Here is an 11003-nt window from a genome sequence, read left to right as displayed (position 1 = left end):
GCTATTGTCTCTCACACACATTGCAGGGGTGTAGTGCTATTTTATAGCGCACCTATGACCTGTGCATGCACGGTTGTGGCACGATCACCAAAACAGAAACATATGGACATAGGCCACCATATAAAAAGTGTGCAAATGTATTTAGTATCCTATCCATGTGAACATGTTTTAGGTGGGGGGTGGACCTAACCTCCTCTAGGAGGGTCTGGAGGCATGATCCCCCGGGAAGATTATTTTTAAAATATTGAAGTTAAAAGCATCAATCTGGTGCACTTTGAGAGCAAAATGAAGAGATCTATGGATACATCTCTCAACATCCATATGAAACAGAACTGTAAACAGATTTACTTTTTCTTTATGGATATTTTACTAATCACTCCCCTTTTAAATGGTATTCTTGTGTTATTGTCCTATAGTATTTCATACCCGTTTTTCATTTATTCTCTTATTCTTTAATAGGCTAACTATAATGATCATATAAAGGTAGCCTATTCCTCGCAAATACTTGTTTACATAAATGGTCACCAAACCGTTTGAGACCCACTGAGATAACTTACACTAAAGTGAACTATCTAAACACTGAGAGTCTTTACCCCACTGAGCTGACGTTATAAGATCCTCTCAGTCTGACAGGAGAGGACTCTCCTCCACCTTGGTGTAGAAACAGCTCTTTATATCCGTTAGCATAGCTAGCTAACCAGATGCTAACAACAATATTCCACGTTACCGCTCGCGCACTGACAAAATGCGCTCGTGCCACACACAGAGAGCCGAGCTTGAATGAAACACAGAGACCCATGTACTTGTACTGTACTGTATATCATATTCTTTTCGATGGCTTTACTGTATAATCAGTGTAACAGATGGACAGATCGCCACTGGGCTTTCATCTAAACACACAGCCACGTAATGATAACAAAACAAAAGTCGGGGTCATTGGTCAAGCAACACACCAATCAGAGAGCAGCAGTGAGCACACCTCAGGCTGTGTTTCATATAAAGAATAAATAAAGAATACAAATGTGTATTCTTTATTTCTGATGTATTTCACACAAAAAACTTTTGGTGGAAACGTTTTAACTTATATGATTAAAAAAAAAACCGGCAATAAGGCTTGCCCACCCTGCGTTGGGGGGGCACAGTGTTTCATTTGGGGGGGGCATGGCCCGCGAATGACCCCCCATGACGCCGACCCTGGCCCTCAACACATTTTAAAAGTATATCTTACCTTTTTTTATTTTTTCATTCATGCATATTTGACTAATCACTACCCCCTCAAATGGAAATATGTGTTTACATAAATGGTGACCAAACCGTTTGAGACCCACATCTAAACACTCAGAGAGTCCTTTACCTCACCTGAGCTGTAGTTATCCCGAGCTTGAATGATACACAGAGACCAATCAAGGGCTTTGATTTATGATCTTTATGACAGTGGCCATGTCGGCAGGCCACATCATGTAGACAGCCAGTCACCCTGTGTGAGGCAGACCCACATTTGCACAGCGTTGCGTTCACAATACATACAAAAAACATTAAAAAACATTTAAAAAATGGGTCGCGAAATATTTTTGGGCAGCCGTTAATATACCTGGGCGGCCCACCCAAGTAAAGTCTGTGTGGGAAACCCTGAAATAATATGATATATGGTAAACTACAAATGTAGTTGTATCTGTGTGTTTCACTGGCTAGATGTGACTGACTAACCACTGATTGATGGATTGATAGCGACTGGAGTTATGTTAGCTATATACATATGCATAAAGTTATAAATGAATGTAGAAGTCCACCAACTTTTAACAGAATATTTGGGAGTGACTTTTCTGCCTGTGGCAATTTTGGGATACCCCTTTAAGAAACTAACAAACAAATAACAAATTATACAATGGACAAGTAAGTTTTTCAAAACTGTTAAAATCAAATCTCCTGATGACACAGCAAAGAAAAACAACTCCAGTATCCAAATCCAAACCTGAAAGGGATTGGAATTGGATACTTTAAAAGTTGAATAGTTGTGTTTTTGCAAAAGGTGGATTTAAAGAGACAGGCCCACAACATGATGAGTAATAGTTTACCTAAGATGAGTCAGCCCACTTCCTTAATGCCCACACCCTGTCTAATGAGTTAATCAGATTGAATCACTTGAGTCTGTTTCCACATAATTATATTGCCAGCGTCATTTTGTATATTTAATACATAGGTGTGTTTCCTCAGCAGTGTGGACCTTTTTTCTGTTACAAACACTCATGAGTGGAGCCCATGTATGAAGCCTGCCACCCTCTGGTTTCCATTGGTAAAATCATACAGTATCTTTGATACTAAGCTGTTGCGAAATGCAAACTTTGACTAGATGTGGATTTCATACATGTATTCAGATGGTACACATACATGAGATTACAGATGTTACTTTGGCTTTTAAGATAGCTCACTCTGTATTTTAAATGAAAACTCACTCCCAATTCTGAAAGAAAGTCATCAATTCCAAAACTGCCAACACTTTAGTAAACTTTATACGCAAATTCAATGTTTCAATCATTGACTTTATTCAGGTGTAATGTATTTTTTTCCTGTGCACCACTCCACAAGATGTGCAATAACTCCTAACGTAAGCGCAACATTGTTGGAAGTGAAAACATTGAGAGTGACAGAGATATAAAATAACTGCGTACTTTAAATGTCCATGATATTATTACCTCTACTTTACCAAGCAGTTAAAAGGTCTGTTATTTTTGTCCCGGTGGAAACTACATTTTTAGTTTATTACTCATTTTATGGTCATTTAATGGGCAATAAGCTATTAGTCATACTGTAATTGGAAAATAATAGTCACATCACAGTCCTATTCATGGAGGCTATAAAAGCTTCTGCCTATTTGTATTCAAGAGATCTTTCTGCATGAGAGACAATTATTAAGACATTTGAACACATTTTTTTGTTAAATCAACCGAAAGATAAATGAAGTAAATCTTAGAACTATTAGTAGACAATATACCTTAAAATGTTCCATTGCTGCCACACAGTGGCGCCATTAGACCACAACAGAGTTGTAGGAAGGAAATATATAGTTGGTGAACCAGGTTTAAAAGAAAGACGCTCTTCTTGTCTTTAGCTTGGAAACATTCCAGTGTTGCTTATACTTTTTATTATTTGACATGTGTCTTTGGCATGAACAGAACCATACAGGTGCTGTATTGAACAAATTCAGGTCTGTCTTGAATTTAATAAAATGTTTTAAAATTATTTTCTATAATTATTTGTTTCTAACTGGCAGAAAACGAGATACCAATTGCCAAATATAACATAATAATAGGCATTATTTTATATTCACTCAATTAGTATAATGTCATTAGCTCTCATGGCTGTTCTAGATTGCGATTATGAAACCATGCCACATGACAACTTGTGGACATCTTTTTAATTGGACGCTTTTATACTTTATTGATTAAGTGAAAACCTTGTTTCTCTATTTGTCCCATCCAGGGAGGACCAATGCCAGTGTCAGCTGCAGAAGAACACCCTAAGAATTGGTAAGGACATTTCTGGTCTGCATGTTTGGTTTAAGCCTCTGCTCTCCAGTTGGAGGACAGTTTCTCTGACCACTTGATCATTTCGACCACACCCTGCAGATTTAGTGTAGCAAACATCCCTGTAAGTCTGTCTCGGCTCTCTGTTCCAACTCAGTCTTCAGTGCTGGCACACAAGGTTGTCTTGAGTCCTTGTGTAAGACAGGAAATATAAATTCCATGACAAAAACAAACAAATAAACCCTGAGCCTCATAAACTCTGTCATTGGTGGAGAGACACATGGAAAATAACATCATTCGGAGCTGTCAGGCCTGGATGGAGTACAGACAAAAGTAACACCATGTCCATGTCATCATGACACCTGTGGCCCTAATGGCAAAAAAAGCACAAACTGTCCAAGCTAAAGGAAAGCACAAATATCATATAAGCTTTACTAGAGTGCCTGGGATAATGATAAAGTGCTTCTTTAGAGTGATGAGGAGAGAGAGAGAAAGAGAGGGGGGAACATTTTGGACTGTGGTTTTAGACACAATAAATTACATCTACTGCCTGAAGCTGGTCTGAACCTACTTGGAAGCGGGTGGGAAACAACATCTGTAGAAGCCTTTGCCGGCTTTCTGTATTTATGGAAAGAGAAACCTCCTGGTGACCTGGGAACACGCTTACCCAATTAGCAGCCTCGCCGACGGATCAAATGGAAGTGAAAACATTCACTGCTGTGACGGAGACGCATCACAATGCCCCATTCATGCTGCTGAGCCCCATGCTTTTGGGGTGAGATTGGGTGGGGGGTTGTTCTTCTAGAGATCTAGTGGGGAGGTAGGATAGGCGAAAGGGAGTAATGAACCTACCTCACCACCTTCTTTGACGTGTCAATGGAGGCCTTATCCATGACTTAATTTGGGTACGGAGATAAACACTGTTCAAAGGTGTTTTCACAAGGTAACCCACCACTGCTCATCTCCACGTTCCACATCCCCTTCACCTCAGACCCTTCATCCCCTTGGACGCTCCTACCTCCACAACCCAACAAAACCTCGGGTCTTATCCTGTGGGAAAAGGACTGAAGGGGTCAGGAGGCCTGAGAAACAGCACCGCGAGAGAGGCTCTTGACAGCACGGGGCTCTGGGGAGCAAATGCTACACTGCAAAGTGTTGCAGCTCTGATTCATTTTCACCCTTCAAACCCTCCTTTCTTTTGTTTCTTATTTTCTTCTTTGAGTGGGATTTGATTTATCCTTAAACCACTGACCTCCATAGCTACCATGAAATTCCATACCGGTTCCCGTTTAAATAGAAAAATAAAACTGAAGAAAGGACAACCTGCACCTGGCAGGTTATTTGTTTTACAAATGTCAGTGAAATGTGACATTCAGTCGTGATGAGAGTCTAGCAACACAGGTGTGATGGTCAAAAGAGGATCTATGACTTAGAGCAGAGTGATTGACTAAATACGTGGTGTATGTGTTGACAAAGGTGCTTGTATTTGCCTAAATATTAAAAACCTCTCCTGTGTAATCCTTGCACTGCTGTGAAGGCTCGGTATAAAGGCTCCTTTATTTCTAAAATTAATTGTTTGTTTATAAGGGTGGAGCAATAGGTGCTTCAGTAAATGGCGTCTTATGCTTGTGGATGTTTCCATTGAAGCCTATAAAGATTTGACCAATCCGGGAGCAATGCTATACAAATTCTAAACACAGAAAAAGGTTTTTTTAAATGAAAAAGAAATGTAAACATGCATAAAGATCATGCATTTTTAAATAGATTTACATTTTCCATTGGACACAGCCAAGACTGATATTCCTTTTTCTCCCTGTTCAGCTCTCCTTGAGTGGAAACATCTGATAGAAATAAAACTTCTCATGGTGTCAGGTCAGATAGCCATAAATACAGGTTGTCAGTGCAGTGTGACCCTCACATCTAGAGGAGAGGCTGTTCTGAACTGTGGGTTTGGAACAGGATATCACATGTTTAAATATTGCACTTCTTTCTGAAGAGAGGCTACTGTAAAACAACTTCCATTACAGAGTATCGCTTTACCTGTCACCGGCAGTATTTCATCCCTTTGCTACCCAGAAACATAAAAGATCTCGAATGAGCACAGCCATATGGAGGGTGATCATTCACCTCAGGCAGATTCTCTTCAAGTCCAAAATTGAAGACAGATAGATGGGTTTTTTCAGATATTATTAGGATTTCAATGTCCTTCATTTTAGTCTGATGAAATGCTGTCCCTCAAATCTAACTGTCTTCATCCTTTTTTGTCAATTTAAGCAGTTGTGCATGATTTTTGTTCCTGTTTGAGTATCAAAAGTGTTGAATGTAGCCATATGCAATGCTAAGAATTGTATAGGGTTTGTCAGAGCACTCACAGACACAGTGGCAACACTGCTATATTCTCTGAAAGATAAAACACTACCTTTTCTTGCAAGTCCTCTACGCACAGGATGTTGGGTGTTGTGGCCACATGTGCGTGGAAGATGCCGTCCAGCCACGTCCTGTGCTACAGAGTGGCTCGGCAGAAACACCCCTTAGCCCCGGCCTTGAAGTCACCGTGACTGATCTCACAGGTACGGCGTAAGAGGAAACGGGGCGTTGTGTTCCTTTCCTCCTCACATCAATTTACCAACCGGTTGTGAATGGGTGCCATTTTAAAACATGCAAATGTGAGTAGCCTCTGCCTGTATCAGCTGATGGAGGTCAGTGTTGTTGTTGGCCGGGCCTTAAAGGCTTGAGGGGAGAAAGACGTACTGAGAGTTAGAAAAGGTCGCATAAACTCTAGCGGGATTACTTTACCAACACTTTCCATGGCTGAGATCCTGTGAATGGATCCATTGTGGGGTGGGTCTATGCTCGCGGAAAGCAAACCCTGTCAGGATCCAGTTCATTAGCACCTAGTTTACTGTTTGAAGTTAGTTATTTATCCGGTGTCTAAAGGGGAACCCCGTTCAGACATATTCAAGTGTGTGTGTATGTGTGTGTGTGCTTGTGCGTGTATCATGCGCAGGCATGTTATGTGTACTTCTACAAACATACTTATAGGATCTACAGGGGGGTTTCCAGAGCAAATTGCTCAAGAGCAAATAAAACTTTCCATGGTGCAATAAAATGTATGGAGAAGGAACAGGAGGGACATTGGTGCAGCTCTGAAGGTGGGAAACAACCTTGACATTTTGTTGAAAAAATATATACATAAGGGTTTGAGATATATATGTTCTGACAGCCTTTGACCTTGACTCGCAAGCATAGGAAGTTGGACGTTTTTAGGACGCACTTCGTGAAAAATGAACAATGGCATTATATTAGCATACATTTAGCTATTCATCAAATGTAATAGGTGTTAGTAAACATACTTAAAACAGTGTTGGAACAAAACTGAAGCAGCAGTAGTCCGCCCTCTTCAGAGTTATTCTACTGTATTGCAAACCATCAAGAGAGTGTGCCTGTGTTTTCTCTTTTTCTTTTGTGATGTGTTTGTTCTTTGGAAGGCATCCACGAGCCTCATGGTCAGACAAAAGTGCCGCGTTGAGCAAAACCTCCACTCCACTTTTATGGTCTATGTGGGCCGTCCTATTTGTACATGCTTAGAGCAAATTAGACCAGCAGCTGCGCATGGCCGTCCCATTCCATGTTGGCTTTTCATGATAAAAATATGCTTCGGTAAACCTCGCAGCTTGGAGCCAGAAATACACGGCCCCGTTTCTTCTGGCACTGACACCTCTCCATATTTACAATAAGCACTTCCCTTTTCCGGCATCAAAAGAGAAAGACACAAGGAGACAGAATAGAGGAGTGGGAGTAAATGAGGGGGGTGGAGAGAGAAAAAGAGGGGGGTAGGAGGAAATAGAGGGACCACCTATGCAGATGTTTTCCACATGTAGAAGGAAAACAAGCTGCAGCAAGATGAGAATGAGGAAAGGGAAGAGAGCACCCTGCACCTGTTGTGGGGTGATGATCTGGCCACGGGTGATGATCTGGCCACGGGTGACATCAGTCCTCGTAACGTGTCCCGCTGCCTGAGTCATTAACCAACTACAAGCCAGGGAAGGCTCCTTGTACGCACTTTGATGTAGTTTGAACATTTCAATAAAATAAATAATTGTACAGTTTATTTCTAATGCAGAGTGATTTAAGTGTTGAGAGAGAATTGTCGGTCTGTAAAACAACATTGTTTGTTTGGTTTTGACAGTTTGAGGGGCTGTATATTATGTAATAAAATGCTAGAAGAATATTTTTCTATATATATTATAACACCTTCTAAACATTTCCAAATGGTGACAATCTCCGTTTAAAGAAAAACACTAATGCCTTAATATAAAAGCATATCTTAACTTCTGTGTCGTTTTTTTTATTGAAATATGAAGTTCATAAAAATACATTAATGCAGAGACTTTTCAAAAAAAGAAAAGAAAATGGCAACCTGTAATGAGAGCACCTGTTTGTACCTGAACCCGGCACCTGCGTGAGCCTGGATGGGAAATGAAGTGTACTTTACATTTGAATATTTAAATCAATATCTAACACCTGCCTCATTTCCATTGGTCAGTCAAGTCTCTCTTTATGCCCTGGGACAGGTGGTAATGATGTTTGGTAAATATAATTCCTGACAGTGTGACAGGAATAAGGAATAGTCCTCGCTTGGAATTGAGTTCTTAGGCTAATCATCCGTGATTACAGCCTTGGAAGCCAAAACACACTCCATGTGAAAGAGGTTGTTTTCATCTGCATGCTGCTGGCTGACAGTTACCTATTCTCCTGAGGGCTCTCACTCTCCTTCTGCCTTTTTTGGACTGGCCTGCGGCAGGTCTCGTAGTCCCCGGGGACTGTCCTGGGAGACCTGGACAACATTGGCAGCAAGCGGTTTAGCGGTGTCATTTCGCCGCGGTAAGCCATGGACAAAAGCATCTCTTGTTGTCGCAAGCTGTACGTGGTGCTGCTTTCCCAGCCCTGTGGAAAGGAAAGGACAGCCAATGACCAATGCCAAACAAACCTGCTCCAGCTCACCTGTGCTGTGAATGTGGAACCGAGTGACCCAGATCTGGACGGAAACCATTGCAAATATTTCCCAGCAAGGTCTGTGGAAGAAGCATTTAGAAGGGCCTCTCAGCAGGGAATTTAACTAACTGTAAATGACTGCGCCTCCAAGTTTGTGTCATCTGTTCCTAAGAAGTAGTAAACAGTCGGTTTACTATCACACCGTTCAACACATAGCTCAGTGCGATGCAAAGTGTGGATTGGAGTGTAATAAAGCGTCAATGCCTGGAAGATTGTGTGTTTACCTTGTCACTGGTGGAATAATTCATTGCACAACAGAGCATGTAATGAGTATGATAAGAAGCAAAGTTGTTGTTGATGAGCAGCGAGTCTGTTTATTGCCTTGGCCGTGCGGTGCTGCTGGCGGGGCAGACCTCTTTTGCCCAAAACTACAGCTCAGTTTAGAAGCGTAAGCCACGCTACAAATATTTGGCTTGGCCACAGAAATTGAATTATATTGGCACAGAAAGCCTAGAAATAAATAACAGCAACCTTGGGAACAATTATGCAAAGTCAAACACGGTCAAACCAAGTGCTACTGTTTTTCCTTTCCATCCAAAAGGAAAAAAAGGAAAAACATCTGCTTTAAGTTTATCTTCCTTTTCTAAATATGTTTGAAAGCATTTATCCTTGTGGTGAAAGATTGAGCTATTTCTCATTTGTGTAGTTTTGTATAGCTTTTTGGTGTTACACACAGCCTTAAAAGTGAGCACATCTTTTAGGGAGTCACATGTGAAGCCAAAGCTGTGGTGACTTGATGGACCATTTCAACCACGGATAAACCCTCATAACAAACAGCATTTAATAAATGGTCTATCTGTTTCCTCAGAGCAAGTTTGGCTCTGACAACATAAATGTCATTTGAGATAAACAGTACTTATGTCTGCTTCTGAAATAAGATAAAGGGTGATTTATTCATCTGTTTAAGTAATCATTTATTTTTCTATAATCCGATTTATAGTAGAGTAATACAAAATAAAAGGCCAGCAGTGTTATGGTTGATATGGAATTGGTACAATACACCTATTCAAGAGCTTTTAACAACTTACAGAATAGTATTGCTTGTTTTTACCACAATTTTGGGTTTGGCAACTCTGACGTAGCTGTGTAATGTTTAGATTGACAGTGTTTTGCTGACAGTGTTCAAGTAAGATTAAAGTGTCACCACCAATGACAGCCAACAGGCAAACAAATCTCTTCCTCTTTATTTGGAGAGAACCTCTGGACAGGATGCAAAGTCTGAGGTGGCTAAATAAACTGTAATTAAAGCCACAAGTATACACAGCAATGCAAATCAAACAGCAACTATAATATTATCCTGTACATTATGAAAAGAAAACTGTAAATGCACTGTTGAGTAGGTATAATATACATATTGATTTACATATGAGGAATATTTTGAGTTGTTAGTCAAGTCTTTTTAGAAAGATTTTAGGCATATTATTCAGTGCTACTTCAGACCGCTACTGCTGTATTTACCATTAATGCTGTGTGTAAACAACGCTTTAGCCTGATGCTGTCCTAGAAACCAGAGGACAAGTTCAATATTTTTGGATGGCTAGTATCCCCCTTACTTGCTGGCATTGAACATTGCAACTAAGAATTATTCTAAAGACTGCTAAGGCATTGAGTGTTTATTTGGATACCATTAGGAATACTTAAGCTCCATGCTCTACTAACCATCATAAAATAGGGTTATTGGTTTTTATAATGGCCTAATAAGTGGAACATTGACTGTTTTCTCTCATTAGCCATTGAAGCCCCACCTGCAGGAAACACAAACTCCATTGCTCTCATTGACACAAACACTAACGCGGCTAGCCAGCTAGCTAGCTAACCATCATGCAAACCTTTTAAGCCGGCTTTGTTTGCTCACAGCTGAGGCTCAAAAGAAAGGCAGGACCAGTGCAGAAAAAGGGCCAGCTTTGACAATTTTCACACAAAGGGAGCACTGTTGGCTAACAGTGAGCGGCCTGTTTCTGGGAGGTTTGCACTGTTCCTGGGACCCATTTCATGGAACAGTTAGCAAGGCCAAAGGCAACCCGTGGACTGGAGTCATAGTTAAGGCCTTCGGGGCCAAACCTGGGTCTGGCCCTCTGGCTCTCCCCTCTGTCCCCCGCCCCGTTCAGAAGCTTTAACAAAGCTGACTGAGGACGCTGGGTTCTGCAGGTGTCCTCTCATAAAGACCCACATCACATGGGCTGGTGGACTGACTGACTGAGTTTGTATGCTTTGTTTGTTTTTTTTCTCCTCCACACAGGTGTTGGAGAAATCAAGACAATATATTATATAAGTGCCATGATTTCAGTATAAGTCTAGTTGAATTATTAGTTGTTATAATTCTTTTATATTTCTTTTTTTCACTTTAAATAAGCAGACAGTCTTCATTCAGAGAAACTGTTTAATACTGTGTATGGTACCATAACATGTCAATGAACTGCGTGT

The sequence above is a fragment of the Gymnodraco acuticeps genome, unplaced genomic scaffold (genome assembly GCF_902827175.1).
Source record: "Gymnodraco acuticeps unplaced genomic scaffold, fGymAcu1.1, whole genome shotgun sequence".
NCBI classification, from domain to species: domain Eukaryota; kingdom Metazoa; phylum Chordata; class Actinopteri; order Perciformes; family Bathydraconidae; genus Gymnodraco; species Gymnodraco acuticeps.
Note: the sequence above shows the minus strand (reverse complement) of the source record.